The sequence below is a fragment of the Bubalus bubalis genome, chromosome 10 (assembly GCF_019923935.1).
Source record: "Bubalus bubalis isolate 160015118507 breed Murrah chromosome 10, NDDB_SH_1, whole genome shotgun sequence".
Lineage (NCBI taxonomy): Eukaryota > Metazoa > Chordata > Mammalia > Artiodactyla > Bovidae > Bubalus > Bubalus bubalis.
The window spans coordinates 61,447,094-61,468,058 of NC_059166.1; the positions used below are offsets into that span (position 1 = coordinate 61,447,094).

Below are 20,965 nucleotides of genomic sequence, written 5' to 3' on the forward strand. Positions count from 1 at the left end.
AAAGAAGCAGAAAACAGTAAATGGTCTCCTTGGAACTACTGTACAATTTAGAGTTGTTTGCATAAACCATCATAATTCAAGAGGATAAAATAGTGGTATTTATTATAATGTTCAATGCAGCCATTTCACACAATTCTCAAGGAAACCCTATCTGTTTCTTACCAAGTCTTATTATCTTGTATATTTAGCTCTCTATGTTATGCAGTCTTATATCAAATTCCCACTCTTGGCTTCCTAAAATTTAGCTTAGTTCTGATTGAATTAAAGTATTTTGTTTCAGCTTTTATCATTCTTGTAATTGAAGACATTATTAAGCCAAAGGATACAGACTCAAACAACAAGATACTTCAACCTCAGGTACCTTGGGTTTAATAAACATTTTCTTAGAGGTAAATGACATTAATTTGTAGAAAGGTATGCTTTAAAATTTTAACACATAAGCATTTATCTCCAAATTTATATTTACATTCATCCTGCATAACACACACAAGGCTGCTAATACGGAAATTTTGCTGATTAAAGGGATATTTTTTTCTAGCTCTGCAGATGGGTTAATTTGTAAGACCTATACAAAGTCTTTTTTTTTTTTTTTTTCAATCGCATTGCCCTTTAGGTAACCAAATACTTAAGAAATATTGTAGCAATATAAGCTGCAGAGGAACTACAAGGACAATGATCCTACAGTGTTACCAGATGTGTTGAGTTATTTAAGTGTGGAAAAGAGAAAAATGAATGGATTTTTTTCCCCCTGAAGGTATCAGATAAGCTCTGCTCTCAAATCCAGGAGGATAGAGTATCGCCAATAGGTCTATGAAAGACTGTAACTAAATGCACAGCATCAGATTGGATTACAGTTTACACAAGCAACATCCCAAGGTCCCTCTGATGGCTGGACACATAATACAGATCAATCAGTCACTAAGAATGTTATGGTTTTGAAACAGTTTGAGGTCTGAGATCAGCACTGGTAAAGTGAAGAGGGATTTACAAAAAGAAACTCTGACACTAATTTTAACAGTGGACCTGGTTTTGGATAACCAGAGTTGTGTTCCCTTACTTTCTGAAATTCCAGACCAGGAAGCAACAAAAACATTTTATTTTCTGATTCTTTTTCTGTTAATGCAATTAGCAAATATACCTGTATTTACAAATTTATAATTTATAAGTGACCTGTACTTCCAAATGACCATCCTTGCTTAAGCAGAATATAATACCTTCATTGCCAAAAACAGCCATCAAAGAAAAAACTTTGGACTCGCTTGGGTTAACAAGTCCAGGAAGGTAGAGTATAAAAAGCAGAATAGCCTAAGGGAGCTGCTTGTGTCCCAGACAAAAGTGACTTATCCAGCACACACTTAAGTATCTTTCCACTGCTTGAAATGTTTAGTTTTAAAATTATACCCCAAAGAGATGTGTACCATTCTCCTTTAGAATCACAAATATTTCTAGGAAGATGATAGGGCTATCAGCCCATATATATGTTAATAAGAACATTTAATGATCCGATCTTTTTTGTTCATTACATGGCTTACTACTATAGGCATTCACCTGTTTAGATATTTACTGTACTTAAATATAAGAAGGCACCTGGGGCTTCTCTGGTGGCTCAGTGGTAAAGAATCCACCTGCCAATACAGGAGACATGGGTTCAATCCCTGATCTGGGAAGATCCCAAATGCCATGCAGCAACTAAGCCCATGTGCCACAACTATTGAGCCTGTGCTCTAACCCAGGAGCCACAACTACTGAAGCCCATGCTCTGCAACAAGAGAAGCCACTGACCATGTAGCAGCAAAGACATAGCACAGCCATAAGTTAAGTAAATAATTTTTTAAAAAGGCACTTGCTTAATGAGCTCTCCCCTCCACCCCCAACTCCTGCCTCAGATTCTTGAGGAATGATTTGTTTAGGCAACCTATCTAAAATTTACAGTAGCAAGAATAATGATAGTCAGAGAAGAACCTACAGCCTAACTGCCACACTTTGGTGCTTTAGATAGAAGTGACCCTAAGAAGGATTCAAGGGCTACTGTTCCAAGCCCTTGGGCAGAGGAGGATAGGTGGGGCAAACAAATACTTTCTATTAGAAAAAGATAGGCTAAAAAGACCCCCGAAGTTAGCCACCCTCAGAAGCCCAACAGATTAGAGAGCTGTAATGAAATAAAGCAAAACACTACAAGGGAGAAGATCTATATTTTACTGCAAGGCGTTAACTACCAATTTCATTGTGAGATTTGGGGCAAATCAATTATTTCTCTGAATCTTGGTTTTCCTCAACTATTAAATGGGGGGGGGGGAGCGGCAGTTGCAAAACATAATTCCTTTAAGTTTCTTCCAGTTCTAAAATCCTGAGTTTAGAAATGCAAATCTTAGTATTTATAATGAAGAAATTAATTTGAAAACTGCTTTTTTTGTAAACTGATGAGACATCTTTGTTCATGATATTATTTTTAATCTGTTCTCTTCACATGGACGTTTCCCTCCAACTAAACTTTAATGATCACTTCCTTTGTGAAACTTTTTGTACCCAATCCCTCTTGGTTCTAATATCTGAAATTATAATGAAACTATTTCTATTTTTTAAACCACTTTAAGTCATTTCCATTTTTTAAACTATAATGACTGGCAGCCCACTCCACCAACTGGCAAAGAAGTCCTAGTTGGGTCAATTAAAGGTCATACTGCTAAATTCTGGTCTTGAAGGGCTCTAATACTTGGAAATAACTTATATATATTGAATTCAGAACAATAACAGGTTTAAGTGCAAAGTTGCAACAAACAATAATGGCATAATTGACCATATTGCTTCCTTCCTTCTCTAATGAGTAAGTATGTAGAGCACTTAGAAGGGAATCTGGAACATAGTCTCAGGGAGTGTACAATATAAGTTAGACAGATGAAAGGCACAGCATGGAAACCAAGATTAAAGAGTACCCAGATATTTGGGAAGAAAGTGGGTTTTAATTCAACAACTGAACACATGAAAAGACTATTTTAACCAAAATCAGAGGTCTCTGTAACACTGACTTACAGTTTTTTGAATCATCATTTCAGATTATATGACTGTCATTATCAATAATATAAAGTTTATTTTATAATAAACTTTAGAGAGTTTATTACTGCCTACAGAGTAAGCAAATAGGAAACATGTTTCTTCATTTCTACATTTCTAGAAGTTGTGAGAACAGCAGAATAGCTTACCTGTACAGGCAGATGCAAAACTGCTTTTTGCACAAAAATGGATTGTGTCATGTGTTTAAGTCTGACTCTGCAGCAATGTCATACACTATCTTCCAATCTTCTAAGTAACGCCTTAGATCTCAGTGAACCAGAAGTCGTAACCATTACCCATGTCAGTGTTATGAGCTGGTTTCTCCTGCCACCTTGTTTTTGGCTACCAGGGAGAAGGCTGCATAAGAAATGAAGTGGACATCAAATTGCTGTTCTCAAGCAAAATGTTGATCTTTTCCCATTTTAATCACTATTCTCTCACCGAAGATTAAAGATTAGGTATTTTTTAGATGCAGCTGAACCTTAGCACAATTACAGATCCGATATAAGTGATCTTTGGAATGGCTTTGTTAAATGGTTAATTCACGGGACAAATTTTACCAGTTGCAGGGGAATATGTAATTGCTTCATTCTTTATCTTTTGGTAAGGGTAACCACAATTCAACAATTTTTTCAACTGAAAAACTAAAGTGTTGTGATTATTATGCCCTAAGCTATAATAAAATTGTCATCTTAAAAATTAGAAATTGAGAGAAGTAGGAGGTGCCATCCTCACTCACTGCTCTACAAAGATGTCGGTAACATATTCTTAAGGAAAAGAAAAAGAAAAGCTGGTTACAAAATAAAATAACATGACAGGTATTCTTTTAAAAAAAATCAGCTCAATCAATGTTTATGTATGCTGAGAAAAGTCTGATACAACAAAATAATAATAATATAATCTGTAAGTGGTAAGATTCTAGACATTTTTAATTAAAATTTTTTCAACTTTTCTAATTTGCTTAAATTTATAATCACTTACTATATAATGTATTACATATTCTCCCCCCTTTATATATCTTGCCTTTATAATCAGATACAACAGAAAACCTACTTCTAAGGCAGAGGGACAGGAGGAAGCACACCCTGCTTTAGCCTCAGAAAGGCTTCAAGCTAAGCTGTGTCCACAAATTGATTTATGGAATAGAGCAATGGAAAGTCCCTGGATTCGCAAAAATAAGATCAGGAACTGGTGATAAGCATTCTGTGCAGACAACTTGTGCCCTTCTCAATAAATGTGATTCAGGAGTACTGTCAGTTAGCATTTGACAGATGGAACAGACTCAACAGAGTTGTAGATGTTTCACTAGTAAACCAGACCACTTTGGTTTCAGCAAAGGAGTGCCTATCCTAAATTTAAAGTAAAATGCAACCACATCTTTGGAAAAATGTTAATTCTAAACTGATGTGGCTCAACTGAAACTTAAGCCATCATAAGCTATCTGAGTTTATGTAAGAAGGTGGTATAATTGTATTTTAATTCACTTTAAAAAGGTCGCTATGTACTTAATCTGCTTGGTATATTAAAACTGTGGAGACTATTTATAATAGTCTTATAATCTATTTATAATCTTTATAATTTATAAAGAGTTTATATCTTTCAAAATCTTGCACTGGAAGGTTATTTTAATGATTTTTTTTTTTTTTTTTACTACAGTTTGGAATGACAGGACAATGTATGATCCATCATGCTATCTGGGAAGCAAATGAACACACAGCCCCTCAGCCTTTAGTACTCTTAACAGCTGCTAGCAAAGGAAACAGTCATGTGTGTGCATGCATCTGCCGTGCTCATGGCATTAATTATGCACAAATTTATTGCATTCCTCCCCCAGCCCCTAGGAACAAATAGCAAAGCATGAAGCGGTAGCAAAGGTAAAACACCCTGGAGGGAGAATTAATTCTTGGGAGGAACAAAAGATGGACTTGGTGCAAATACGTCCTTTTCAAAGAGCTTTGGCATTTGAAGGGATATTGTCAAGAATTATTTTTTAAGCCACAGAAATTATATTGTCAGTGAAAACATTTTATGGAAAAATACTTTTATAGGTAAAGGATGCCAAATAGCCTGCTAACGGTAATCAGAGCCATTAGTGTCACACTTCATTCCTCTTCATTCAAATGGAGCACAAAGTATTTGAGAGATGCTTTTAAAGATGAAAGATTTACTTATATCACCAAGGTAAAGTACAGGAGGACTGGTAAAGGATGAGTGCTCTCCCATAGAGGCCAGTAATATCTAACATTTGTAAAGCACTTCATCATTTACAAACTGGGTGTAAGCAATCTGGTTCCAGGTGGATTCAGTCCTCAGTACCTGGCCAGAGCTTCCAGGCTGGCAGCCTCAGTGGAGAAGCAATCTCTGAAGAACATGGGGAGCAGCAGCAGTGGCCAAATAAAGGGTGAATCTGCTCACTCACCACCTGGGCACAAGCCACCCAGATGAGCCCTAATCTGTATGCTGATTAGTATAAATGAGTGGCTTTAATAAGCCATTGATGAAGTCTATGAAAGAACGGTTCTCTCCACTCCTTCCTACCAGACAAGGACCAGGTTTAATGAAGACAATGATAAAAAGTCTGCTGTAGCAAACACACTAACTCACAGGAGTTCTGGAAGAAGCTTCTAACTCGGCTTTTTGAAGGGAGTCTTTTCAATGCTGCCAAATGTGTAAGGCCGTGCTTATTTGTGGGAGGGATGGCAATCTGTTCAAGTGAGCTGGAAGTTCTTTCTGGCTAAGGGGGAAGAGCAGAGAGAGAAATGGCACTACCAGTAGGACAGGTGCAGCAAAAACTAAGCAAATTGATAATCTTAATTTTTAATTTAGAACAGCTGATACATTGGTTTATAAACCCTAACTACTGGTAACATTTGTCAAAAGGGTTCATGAAAATTCAGTGAACTACAGAAAAGTATAAAATCACAGCTGATAAAACAAATAGTCCACAAGTTCAGGAAAATGGCTTGCATATAAAGTTTGAAATTTAATATTACATTGGCTAGTGCACTCATTTCAAAAACATGTGTTGATAGCCTACTATGTACCTGGTACTGTATTAGTGAGAGAAGTGATGGCCATACAGAGAAAAAGGCTATTTATTTGTCTTTGATCACCTAGAAGGATAATACTCAGATGAGCTGCATGACCTTGGGCCAGTGCATCACTTCTTAGGGGCTCAGTTTGCTTATCTAGGTAAGAGGTAACTGTATCAACAGTAAGCCCCAGGATCAGAAATACCGAAATGTGCACCTATACTGTGCACATTTGTAAGGAATGTCAATTACAATGTGCAGTTGTATGTGTGTTAGTCACTCAGTTGTGTCCGACTCTTTGTGACCCCATGCACTGTAGCCCACCAGGCTCCTCTGTCCATGGGATTTTCTAGGCAGTAATACTGGAGTGGGTTGCCATCCCCTTCTCCAGGGGATCTTCCTGACCCAGGGATTGAACCCAGGTCTCCTGCATTGCAGGAGGTTTCCTTACGGTCTGAGCCACCAGGGAGGCCTGTGCAATTGCAAGTTATAGCCAATTAGCCAAAAATGTGGATTTCTTTTATTAGCAATACAAAAGTAATTCAAAAGTTGCTTACTTTTTGCATGAGGGTGTATGATTGGCTGTGTTTGTCACTGAGCAGTGACAAATATCATTTATTTAAACAATAATTAAGTTCAGTGGCTCAGTTGTGTCCGACTCTTTGCAACCCCATGAATCATAGCACGCTGGGCCTCCCTGTCCATCACCAATTCCTGGAGTTCACCCAAACTCATGTGCATCGAGTCGGTGATGCCATCCAGCCATCTCACCCTCTGTCATTCCCTTCTCCTCCTGCCCCCAATCCCTCCCAGCACGGAGTCTTTTCCAATGAGTCAACTCTTCGCATGAGGTGGCCAAAGTATTGGAGTTTCCACCTCAGCATCAGTCCTTCCAATGAACACCCAGGACTGGTCTCCTCTAGGATGGACTGGTTTATCTGCTTGCAGTCCAAGGGACTCTCAAGAGTCTTCTCCAGTACCACAGTTCAAAAGCATCAATTCTTCGGCGCTCAGCTTTCTTCACAGTCCAACTCTCACATCCATACATGACCACTGGAAAAACCATAGCCTTGACTAGACGGACCTTTGTTGGCAAAGTAATGTCTCTGCTTTTGAATATGCTATCTAGGTTGGTCATAACTTTCCTTCCAAATAATTAGGTTCCTGAAAAAGTGGTGGGTAATTTAAAATGCTGACATCAAGATCAAACTTTTCAGAAGAAATAAAGAAAAAGGAGATGCTTTTGCATATTCATTGGAAGGACTGATGCTGAAACTGAAGCTCCAATACTTTGTCCACCTAATGCGAAGAATCGATTCATTAGAAAAGACTCTGATGCCAGGAAAGACTGAGGGCAGGAAGAGAAGGGGATGATGGAGGATAAGATGGTTGGATAGCATCATCGACTCAATGGACATGAGTTTGAGCCAACTCTGGGAGATAGTGAGGACAGGGAAGCCTGGTGTGCTGCAGCCCATGTGGTCGCAAAGAGTCAGACATGACTGAGCGACTAATAACAACAACAACATACCTTGTTATGACTGGACTTTCTCTGAAGAAAACAATGTCTGCCATTTCAGTGATCTGCACACTTTTCCCCATGTGGCCAATAACCTACATTTTGCTTTCACTGCTTCTTCATTTGAGGGCGCTCTCAGTGATGTTAAGTGGTGTTTTCCAAGTATGATTTTATTGAAAAGTTAATTCCACTTTTGAGAAGTTCACAGTGTGACTCTTCAGAACACCAGAATCATAGTAGAGTATTTCATGCAACTGAGGATGCTGCTGGCTAGGACACTGCCTGGTAGTACTGGATTTCAAAATTTTTAAATGGTAACCCAGAGTAAGAACTGTATTTTACATCATGACACAGTACATGTATACATGCATATGTATAAAAATGAATGAAAAGCTTTATAAAACAAAGGTTTAATTATTCCTATTTTCTTTTGTATTTCATTAAAAAAAAAAGGTGTTAATAGTTACTTACTAAATCGATTTCACCAGCCACCAATAAGCAGGATGTGATCTGTGGTTTGAACCATTATCTCACATCATGCTGATATGTCATGAATAGCTCATAGCTTGTCATATATGACTCATATTTTGATATGTGGTTTGAACCATTATATCATGCTGATAATGTCATGTATAGCTCATACCTTAGCCATCTTCTAAAATTTTTTTAACTTATTATTAATTATTTATTTGGGGCTGTGCTGGGTTTTCTTCACTGCATGGGCTTTTCTCCAGTGGCCGTGAGTGGAGGCTACTTGTCCTTGTGGTGCACAGATTTCTCATTGCAGCGGCTTTTCTTGTGCAGCATGGGCTCTAGGTGCGCGGGCTTCAGGAGTTGCAGCGCTGGGGCGCTACAGCACAGGTTCAACAGCTGTGGCACACAGGCTTAGTAGCTCAGCGGCATACGGCATCTTCCTGGATCAGGGATTGAACCCATGTCTCCTGCATTGGCAGGAAGATTCTTTACCACTGAGCCACCAGGGAAGCCCCTTGGTTAGCCATGTTAATTGCAAAATCCCCAAATTTTTCATATGCAGTTTAAACATTGTTATTCTGAAATATATTTGTAAAGGTGTTAATTTCTTTATCACTTTATACCAAAAACAAGTAAATCAACTGAGTGTAAACAGAGGCAGGATAAAACAGAATCATTCTTGGGTACTGTAGAGTATATTCTGTTAGGGTACATATCAATCTTGTTGGTTTATATTACTGATGTTGACTATTAGCTTTAATTGTATTAGATTCATGAAAACAAATTGGCTTAGACCACATTTGGCCAACAAGTTAAAAACTTCAGCATTTTTCTGGGATTCACATATACATCTTGCAAATTCCAGGGATACCATGTCCTATTGGGTAACACAGTTCACCTTTCAGCATAATCAGTTCCTGTTCAAATTGGGCCACACGAAAGGCAGATGTTTGTAATTTTGAGACATCCCAAGGTCTGCACTTCAAAGGCAGTCACAGAAATAAAAGCATGGCTCATATGTGTTAAAAATCCATGCATCTTGTCTAAAACTGTAATTGTATTTCTTCCAAATACCTTCACAGTTCTTCAAAATCTGTGATTCAATGAAATTCTAAAAATAATGGGCCCTACTAATACTGCATTCTAGAAAATTAAGACAATCCATTTTCCCCTCCTTTTAAAAAAATTAGGTAGTGAGAATTGAGACTAGCTGCATTGTTCCCTTGAATCAAATAATGAATACCCTTGGGTTAGAAATTCTTTAATTTATAAAGATACACAATTGACTTTTAAACTGATATCTCTATCTCGAATGCTTAGCACATGAACAAAAATTTTTGTTGAATTATCAATACTGTTCTAATGTGTGAATTCACTGTATAAATCTTAACTATTTCAAAATAAATTTGCACAATTACCACTCTGTTCAATCGCTGTTTTCATTTGTATACCACCTTATGGCTTAAACTACTTGAAAAAGTGAAGCTTCTCATCACAAAATATAAGTTTCTCATCACAAATCGGCCATAAAGATGAGTTCATAAATTTGGGGTATTACTTTAGATTGCTGAAATATGCATGTCCAATCTCAAGATCTCTGATAGTTACAAAACATTTTGATTTTTCTATTACACCTCCGATTTTATTACAAAGTTTTCTTGATTGCTTTTCTTTATATTGAATGTCTTTTTCAGAATCTGGTTGTATGTTGTAGCTTTTGACTTTTTCCCACAACACTCAGAATTGCAGAATATTGGAACTGGCAAGGAGGCAGGGGATGGAAATAATGCTGCTTTTATAGATGAGGAAACTAAGAAAACAAGTTGCCTTTGCTTAGTAGTTGTTTCTCTAAAATGTTTTATAAAGCCTTATTGACATTTTTATTGAAATGTTTATTTAAAAACCACTAATTGTTTAAGATATTATAAATTCCAATATCTCTAAGTGCAAAATTTCTGGCAAAAAGGCTATTGTGGTTCTTTCTTTCTTTGTTTTCTTCTTCAGTTAAGCATGAGGATGTCAAAGCTGGATTGCCTGGATTTAGACAGCAACTCTACCATTTATTAGCACTGTTATCGCAAGGAAATCAGCTCTTTCCTTTGTCTCGGGAGAGGTTATATAGGTTAATATACAAAAATCACAACAGTGTCTACTACATAGTAAATACTCAAAAGTATAAGCTGTTATTTTTTTAATGCCTGGTAGTAATTTTAATAACTATTATATATTCTACATTATGAAGTTTCTAATTTCATTTCCAAAATGGTGTATTAAGACATTAGATAAACAATCTGGAGAAAAAGGTTTCACCTGGAATTCTGAGAGATAAAATGAGTTGTCCAATGTTAAATGACTATTTTTTTTAAACAAGGTAGAGATAGGAAGTAGGTCTACACACTTCAACATCAGGGCTATTTCCATGTCTCTTTGTAGCTTTATATGACATCACTAAGGAATATAAAATAGATAAATGCTATAAAGCTTAACACATTATGAAAACATAAGTAATCCACAAGAGTGTAGCTGCTTAGCAATAAAGTAATTAATCTGATATTCTAAATAGGAAAACTGTCCTTCAAAAACTAAAGATTAGACAGACACACACCGTATAGTTTTAGTGTTTACTGATATCTGACTTGAACAAAGAAGAAAGACAATTAAGCCACATGAATAACAGCAAACAACTCAATGTATTTTCCAAAATTCTTAAAAAGAAAGTTCCTTGGCACAACCATACTTTCCAACAACCCACTTTAATGTTTTCACAATTTATGATATCAGAAATGACCTCAGGGTCAGGCATTTGTCAGTTAATGACCAGTTGGGCTAATGGCCTTCAGCTTTGCCTTGGGCACACAAGTCCTCCAGTAGGTCATTAGCTGCCAGAAAAGGGCTCTTCCCAATCACTATTGCTAAATAAATAAAATTTGCTTCTGGGTTAAGGCCCTGTAAGCCAACTTGTTCTTAGAGTGAATTTTTTCGTTGAGTATTTACAACTCAGAAGAAAATGATGGAAATGCCAAAACCAAAGTTATATCACTATAATTAATGAAAAGTAGTCACATGGATCCTTTTGGATGCTCTTAAATTTTCTTTTGCTTATGGTATCCAAATTCAGTATTAATTTAATATAGCAGGCATGAGATTACAACTGTAATACATTTAAAATTTTTATCTGTAAGTAAATTTGTTGGAGCTCATACTACATTTTCCCAAAATATAAGGTTATAAATGATGGCTCGGTTTCCAGGGCAACCCACAAAAGCTTATTTAGTCCACAATATTAGAAATACCTTATGCCTGTAATAAAAAATTGGATAGAAAACCACAATCTTCCAATACCTGCAACTAAACAAATAGAAAAACAAAACTAAATATGAAATATTTAAAAATGATCTTTAAATGCTGATAGTTACAGGGAAATTTGGTTCGATAAGAGAATGAGGATACATACACTGGTTCTTTCCTATGCCTATTTCATTTCTATTATAATTTTCCTTTTATATACCAAGTTTTAGTTCTTCAACTCCAAGTAAACTTTGTTGGTTTATTTTTCCTCTTGAAAAAAGTAAAGAGAAGGCAAAAAGGTGGATGACAATTTTTCTGAAATAACAGGTAAAAGGAAAACGAAAAACTGAAGGAAAACAATTAAAGAGGATGTGTATACATTCTGAAGACTGCCTGAGGTGAAATGAACTGAGTAATGCATAGTAAGAGACAAAGAAAGGGGCACCGCGTACAGGTCCACTGCGTGAAGAAAGGATGGGTGGAAAAGAGTCTGGTCATCAGTATTTTACTTGTGGAAATTATTCAATTAATTGTTTTCATCCTCTGTAGTTTGACACCCAGGATTAATATTCTTTTCTTCATATAACCCACTCAAGTGTAGATTTTCATGACTAGAATAATTATGCACAGAACCTAAGGGAGGTGTCATACATTGTAATGATAAAGGAAACTATCTTCATATCACTTAGAGAAGTCAGAATGCTATTATAAAATCACAGTTTCAAAATTCCCAGAATAATTTTCCAGTTTTTTCTTATCATATGATGCTAACATAGCCAAGTATTAAACAGACACTATATTTATAGTCTGAATCTGCTTCCTTGCATTTAAAATAAAAGTAATACATGTTTGAGATGTGTACTAGAAATAAGACAAAATATTATGTTCTTTTAAAATTTATTATCTCATTAAAACCTTGAACTTTACCCTTTTGGTGCCAAAAAGAAATGAAATGTCTTTTGGGGGTGAAAGTGAAATGAAAGTGAAAGTGAAGTCGCTCAGTCGTGTCTGACTCTTTGAGACCTGATGGACTGCAGCCTATCAGGCTCCTCTGTCCATGGGATTTTCCAGGCAAGAGTACTGGAGTGGATTGCCATTTCCTTCTCCAGGGGATCTTCCCGACCCAGGGATCGAACCCAGGTCTCCTGCATTGTAGACAGATGCTTTACCGTCTGAGCCACCAGGGAGTCCAAGGTCAAATGCCATTATGCAAAATAGATACTTCTCTGAATTGTCTATGTCAGAAACCTGAAGACTAGAAAAAAGAGCAAGAGAAGCATTTCTTCCATATGCTTGGCATTTAAAGAAACTCATTTTTTTAAAAGCCTGTTTTCTACAAAAATACAACCTCTTAAATGGGTAGAGTTGAACCATGGTTGGCCATGAGAGGTAGAAATATACTGATTATGGCAATCTTATCGTACACTTCAGCAATCTCAATTTTTGTAATTCCCTTTATCCACTTTCTAGAATTCATATGAATTAAATCTACTTTTTCCCCACCAATTTCACTGGCATAAGTTGCTGTTTCTCCAAAGTCAGAGAGAGGAAAGAAAAGTATTTTCCAACTTGAGTTATTCAGTATTCTAATTTGGCCTTTCTATTGATTTTATTCAAGGGACTTCCTGAGTTCAGAGTTTACAAAGTACTGGGCAGATAAACAGCTGATTCCTTTCTCTTCATCCTCAGCCACGTGACCCTGGTCTGTAAACACACAAGGTCACAGTAATCGCTATTTTAAATGAATATGACAGAGAAAAACTTAAATTTCATATGACATAGCATGTTTTTAGGTTTTACTTTTCAATAGGAATTTATAAGTAAAATTAATATAACAGATAAGAAAAACATCAAATAACCAATAGCAGCTGCTTTATTAAAATATATAGACAGTACAAAAGGAGATTTACACGCTTAAATTGAGCATATTTATACAACTAAATTTCTTCCTAGTAAACAACATATTTATGCCTTTAGGAAAACAAAGTTAACATAAGGAAATACATCAGCTATGTAAGAAGTACATCTGTGCCACTGGTTATTTAGAAATATAAATCACTAATGCTTAATAGAATGGTTCCCAGGAGTGATATCACAATGATGTTTCAGGGTGCTTAGATAAGACCCAGGCTAACTCTCAGATGTGTAAGGATAGGTTCATTAAATGAAAATCACTAAAAAGGTTAAAAATAATAATATGGTGAATTAAATTTTTTAAATACTAGGGTTATCACTGTACATATAAAATAAAACACTCTTTAAAAAAAATTTTTTTTTAAGATGACAAGTAGTAATGTGCACTGTCTTATTTACACTGTGGCTTAATCCTAAAATACAAATCTAGTCCACAAATAAATACAGGGAACCAGGGAAAAACTGTAACGGTCAGCCAGATTTCTAAATTATAGTGCTTTTCCATGTCATGATTTTCTCCCAATTATCTAGCATGTCTCGTTGATAGCCTGATGCTCAAACATTAAAATTTTAGATTCTGGCACGACCCCATCATTTCAGCACTCAGTGATGTTTTACACGAACACAATATAGAGCAATTTATTTCAAAGGAGTCAGAGAATTTATGGCTTAAAAAGAGGTATTCTGAGGTCTCTTAGTTCAGGGTCTTTATATAGTGAAGTACTAAAATAAAAAGTTGCCCTTAGGTTCCATAACTGAAAATGAATGAAAATTCATTAATTTTTAAAGCATTAATTTTTAAATTCACTACTGAATTCAAAATCTTGTTAATTCACACTTATATGACTATAGCTATAATAGTAAGACAATTACCAGAGGATTAATATACCAATTTCTATACTTAGAGATATTTAAAAATCTAAGTGTTACCTAAGGCAATTACCTTGAAGACCCCTAATATCTTCAGGGAAAAGCCAAAGGGAGAATAATTGACTTTGCTAATTTTACCCTTGGCAATTATAAAAGAGCTCTGAATTTCATATGACTGCAGAACACTTCATCTAATGGTCTGCCCCAGGAGAAGTACGACAAACATGTAACACAGAAATTCAGACAAGAATTCAGTAGCAAAAGAAAGTGGGATGTTGGTAGAATGAGTAAGTTATAGAAAATTAAAAGTTGCTACAAATATGCTAACTTTAATTACCAAGTTAAATATACACTCTCAAAGAAAAAGCAGGCTGTTACTGTGAAAAAACAGAATACTATATACAGCATTTCTGTGCTATGTTCTGCCTGTCCCCTTATTGCTGAGGTCTCTGTTTATGTTGCTAATGCTGACAAATTTTCTTTCTTATGAAAGAAAGTGAAAATGTCAAACAGACATCTAGCTTTGTTAAGACATTATCATATGTAGAGATCTTACTTATCGCCACCTTTTCCTCCCCTCTGACTCCCTCTTTTAATAGTAGTATACTGAAGCTTCTGGGAACTCATTTAATAAAATTAGTCCTCTTTTGAGATAAAACTTTACTTTCCTTAAAAAAAAAAATTCCAAGGGGAATACCACCATGTATTTAAATGAAAAGAACCAGTTCTGAATATGGGTGATTTGCTTTATCAAAGGATTTTCTCTGAAAGAGCACTTTAGTTACCCTTTACAATTTACTCAGTTTAAAACAATATTCACATGATTTGGAAGTCATCCATTATGATTAAAATACGGCTACAGAAAGCCTAGATTTGTAGATCAATTATGGACCCTAGATATGGTACTCAAGGTCTTTCACAAAAAGTGAGCCAGTGAAGCATCTTTTGAAAGTGAACTTGTAGAACCTTCAAATGACCCTTTGAAGAACAATGTGCAAAAGATCTGTTTCAGATGAACACAGGGGGGATGCATACAATAAAGGCTTCAATTTAACGCACAACTATCAAATTCAGAAAAAAACATACCATGGCTTAAAAAGAAAAAACTTCCTCACCAGACAAAGGTTGATAAAATGCAAATCTAAAGGTGCAAACCTGTGCAGAGATCATGAAGGTACAGGACTTCATGGGAAGGGAATGCTTGACCATTCTTATTTGAAGGAGAAGCTTCAGGCTGAACTGTTGCTTGGATATGATAAGCTTTTTTTTTTTTTTTGTAAATCAAGTAGTGCTACTGAAATCCGGTGCCTAATGGAGCAGATGGTGGAGGTCTTAGACTCTGGAACATTTATAGTGATGCTTCTGAATGCAAAGCACCAAGAATGGATTTCACAGGCTATGAATCTGATTTGATTTTGATGAGAACAGAGCCTCCATTTTCTCTGAACTTGAACCACACTGAAAGAAAGAATGTGTGAATGATACAAGCTAGCTAAGAAAAGGAACATTTTAAATGTTATTTCCATAAAGTGAAGTGGCTAAAGCAAGTGATCACTTGCTTGTGTCATTATAGTATGTTAATAATATTTGTACTTAATACCACCATCTTAACCTTATATAAAAGGTTAATGAAAGTGAAAGTCGCTCAGTCGTGTCCGACTCTGCAACCCCATGGACAGCAGCCTACCAGGCTCCTCTTTCCATGGGATTTTTCCAGGCAAGGATACTGGAGTGGTTTGCCATTTCCTTCTCCAGGGGATCTTCCTGACCCAGGGATCGAACCAGGGTCTCCTGCATTGCAGGACTGCAGGGAGCCCAACTGAACTACCAGGGAAGCCCAATCTTATGTAAGACTCCATCAAGGGCTTCCCTAGTGGTCCAGTAATTACGAATCAGCCTTGCAGTACAAGGGACACCAGTTTGATCCCTGGTCCAGGGAGATCCCACATGCCGCAGAACAATTAAGCCCCTGTGCCACAACTACTAGGCCAGAACTGTATACGGCCCATGAGCTGCAACAGCTGAAGTCCTCACACCTAGAGCCTGTGCTCTGCAACAGGAGGAACCCCTGCAGCGAGAAGCCGGTGCACCGCAACGAAGAGTAGCCCTAGCTCATCACAACTAGAGAAAGCCACGTGCAGCAACAAAGAACCCCCACTGCCAAAAAATAAACATATAAATCTTAAAAAAAGAAAAGGACTTCATCAGAATAGCTTAAAGTGAGTTAAAACTGATGATCAGAGCAAACAGATATAAATTTGTCCCATGACATGTCTTCCTCTCAAGTATGTGGATCTAAACCATGAGGGGTCAGTGTGTGTGGTTAGTCCTGTGCAGCTCGAGGCAGCCAGAAACCATACCAGATTCGCACTTTCTGAGGCTTCCTCCTTCTCCAAGACCCAAAGTTCAACGGAGACCATGGCAGGTATGGTGAAGAGGGAAAATGTAGAAGGTGGCTCCCAAGTAAACTGAGATTATTTATAATTCCATTTTATATGGCCAATTAATTTCTTTCTTTAGCTTCCTCTTCAGATGAACATAAACTACATACTAAAGGCACCATACTGTGTTCTCCCTAAAACCAGCAGGTCTGTCTTGTGAAACTATGCATTAACCAAAAAGTGTGAAGGGAAGGTAGGGCAGAATGCTATTTGTCTCCCAATATCTATTCTCTGTATCTTCCAGATTTTTGGCTGGGCACATGGCAACCCACAAAAGTTTGTATATCCTAGTTTCTCTGAGAGCTAGGTGTGACTGTATCATTAAATTTTAGCCAACAGAATGTACACAGAAGGATTTCAAATAACTTCTGAGAAATGTCTTTAAAGTGGTATGACACTATAAAATTTATCATCAAAACTGGGCCATGTAAAAGGGAGTAATAAAATAATTAAAACTTTGTAATTTTTGAAACTTTTGTAGAATTGCAATTAATGAAAACAGTTTCCATTGGAATTTTTCCCTACAGAAGGAAAGAAGGAATCGCACAAAATAAAATGGTAAGAACTCAAATGCTCTACAAGATTAAAATGTGCCATTCTGTACTTGTGATTTGGACTATCTCACCTTGCAGGAAGACTCTTTTGGTGGTGGTGGTGGTGTGTGTGTGTGTGTGTGTGTGTGTGTGTGTGTGTTAGTCACTCAGTTGTGTCTGACTCTTTGCGATGCCATGGACTGTAGCCTGCCATGCTCCTCTCTCCAGGCAAGAATACTGGAGTGGGTTGCCATTCCCTTCTCCAGAGAACGGTCCCAACCCAAGGATCAAACTCAGGTCTCCTGCATTGCAGGCAGATTCTTTACCATCTGAGCCACCAGGGAAGCATCTGATGAAACTTGTACTAACTAATAATTGATTTTATTACACTGGGGGACTTGTTAACTAGTTCTATTCAAAAACTACTTCCAAAAATACACAAAATTTCAAAAGAAATAAAAATAACATATATTCATGTATATTAAAATAAAATAAAAAGAACTTTTTATATTGATTATATGAATATTAAAAAATAGTAGAATCACTATTCTTGGTACATATTCACATACTTTTTTTCTTAGCCATATCTGTCTCTAATATAGTGTCACTGGCATTTTTCTGAAGGATGTGTTTTTAAAAATATGGCATTTAAAAATAAAACCTCCAGCAATATTCTCCACAGCTGCACTCTGTAATTAATTAATTTGAAATTATCGACATTTTAAAGGATTCTTATTGGTAGATGACAATACCATCATTGATGGTATTGGTAGATGACTGGTAGATGATAATTGGTAGATTTAATTGGGAAAGATGCTCTTTCTACAGGTTCTGAGTTACTTGGTATGTTCAGAGCAAATTTGCTAAATGGAAGAGATACTCAATTCTAATTTTCTTTCCATATTGAAAATTGTAACTATTCCACCCCAGATATTTTCAAGGTACTGTATTTTTGCTTCCTTCAGAGTACCTTTCTTTGACAAATATTTTTATAAGACAAAACTTGTCAAATAAATTGACTATGATTCTTTTGAATGTTTTGTCAATATTAGATGTAGCAAAATCTGTATTTTGTCAACTTTATTTCACTCATATATGTGTATAATTTATTAAAAATAGGAGCACCACCAAAAGATTCTTCCTGCAAGGTGAGATATTCCAAATCACAAGTACAGAACTGCATGTTTTAATCTTGTAATCTTTATTCTTTGCATTTGAGTTCTTACCATTTATTTTGTTCAATTCCTTCTTTCCTTCTATAGGAAAAAGTTCCAGTGGAAACTCTGTTGTCATTAATTGCAATTCTACAAAAGTTTCATTGGGTACTTCATTTGTTGAACACTTGATTTCAGATTTCCAATTGATTTTGAACAAAATGTCACCAAAACTATGATGACCATTTATAACAAAGTTCAATACCATCCTTGGACATAAAGATTTCTAAAATCTGACTAATGACAGGCAACAAAGAGAGAAGGCACATACTTCTTTGAAATATATGGTGCTGAAGTATAGTTTTATACTCAATATCAGCTATATCCCCCAAATCTTATAGTCCTGAGATCTGACTATAAAGATATTTGTTAGTTTTGGTAACAATAGCTTTTATTTCAATTAGTAGAATGTTGATGCTTGTTTTGATGCAAATATGAACTATGAGTATGCCTCAATTAGCTCCAGCTAGTCTATAAGTTTCTCAATATAGTTCAGATGGTCACTTTTATCACAACACCGTGGTGTGCTTTGCTTAAATTTGTACTTGTATTATTATTATGAGCTAATAATTTTCTTTCATGTTCAACTTTTAAACTGAATTTCCAGTCTCACTCAAAATGGCTTTACCTTTGATAGAATATACTTCCAAAAGTTTTACCTTGATTTCATGAATGGACTGAAAAAGAAAACATTTTTAGAATTAACAAAAATGATTTAATTACTTGAAGTACCTGACAATACTCAACTGAAACTGGAATTATTTAGCTATTTGCAAAATTCTTCTATTATTGGAGTCAACAGACTTAAAGTTACTGCTTTTGGTCAAAAATGAATGAAATTAATTCGAGCAATAGTAATTTATCTCAACAAAAATTAGGCATTACAGAGTTGTATGTACATATACTTTCTTCAGCCATATGTGTTAAACCATCATGTTTAGGAAGTCTCCCTAAAGTAACTACTAATTTTAGTAGTAACTACCACTAATCTTGACAGTTTTTCAGCAGATTTGACTCTTCTCTTTTTCATGTGGTCAGTGACCCAACTATGGCCTCCACAGTGAACAGCAAACGTCAAGGAACATTTTATGCAAGTTATACATTCCTTATTAAATTAACTTTTCCAAGAAATTGGGTGATACACCAAACAGCCAGCTGGGGCAGCAGTGTCAAATACTTCTACCACCTGAGACAGGAAGGAGCTTTAACTGTCTCTAGACATTCAGTGTACTTTGTATTAACAACTGTCCTATATTCTGTCCTTGATTGGGGTATCTGAAAGCACTGGGAAAAGAGAAGAATTATTGCTGCTTTTCTTTCAGATTTAATAATACCTTAACATGAGAATTTCCCCTACAGTACATGGGTCTCACCAATTATTGGCCTATGTGAGATGAAAATCGAGGCAGAAGCTGGGAATAGAGAGCAGAGCTCTACCAACCCATTATTCTATTTTAATTATAAGTAACCATTCTCTTTTAAAAATAAAAATCTAGGACAAATGCTAAGTCAGATGGGATTCTGGGACGGCAGACGTACACTGAGGCTGTACTTGGGTGTCCAGGATGCGTATTTACTTGATCTTTAATGGAGGAGATCTGCCCTTTTTTTGCCCTTCCTTCTCCTTCCCTCCTATTGACTGGAGTGAAGACATAATGATAACTATCTTGGGCCAAAAGCGGCAAGATAGGAATGACACAGCAGTAAGATAAGAGAAGCCTGGGTTCCTGATTTTAGAATCACCATACCAACCTTGGACTGCCTAGTCCCAGATAGTAATAATATGTTAAAAAAAAAAAAAAGAGAGAGAGAGAGGGAGAAAAAAATAAATTCTTATCTTGTTTTGGTCACTGTTATTTTATAGTCACACCAAATCCTAACTGATAAATAAGGACTACATCTACAGTCTTTCTAGAAAGCAGCTTGACAATATGCATCAAGAATACTAAAACTAAACCCTCTGAACCACTTCTAGGCACTTACCTTAAAGAAATAATCTAAAATGAAGAAAAACTGATGTGTAAAAATGTTTAATGCAAATCTATTTATGAGAGTAGAAAATTATAAGCAACCTAAATGTCCCAAAATAAGGAATCTGTTAAATAAACAACACTATATCAAAATAACTGAATACTGTGCAACCATTAGGAAGCTTATGAAAAACGTTAATGATATGGGAAAATGCATGTCATATATGCAATGGGAGAAAAAGGTAGGATTAAAGAAAGCTTACACATGTTAAGTTTTCACTTATGCTACCCCCAAATCCACACATCCAAAGGTATGAATAAACAAATACAGACTGGAAGGAAATATATGAAAACAGTAACCTACAGTAATTATCTCTGGATAGTGAGATGATAGGTAATATTTATGACATTATCTTTATCCTGAGTATTTAACACTACCCTATAATTAACAAATAATTCCATCTGTTACCAGGAAAAAAAAAAAAAAAACCCAACAACTGGAAATTAATTTCAAAACTCTTTCCTAGCATTTACCAGTTTTAACTGGTGTTGATATTGCCATCATCATCATTACCCTCATCACAATTTTACTGAGCATCTATGTGTGTGGAGTTGGGGCAGCAGGGTGTCCAGACCTCTGTGGCTCCCGCAGTCAACTA

General features: G+C 36.1%; 1 protein-coding gene across 6 annotated transcripts in view; it reads right to left on the reverse strand.

Annotated features, from left to right (window-relative positions):
- PDSS2 (decaprenyl diphosphate synthase subunit 2) overlaps nucleotides 1–20,965 on the reverse strand; it is a 284,208-nt gene that overhangs the window by 104,150 nt on the left and 159,093 nt on the right. The gene's annotated exons all lie outside the window — the stretch shown is intronic.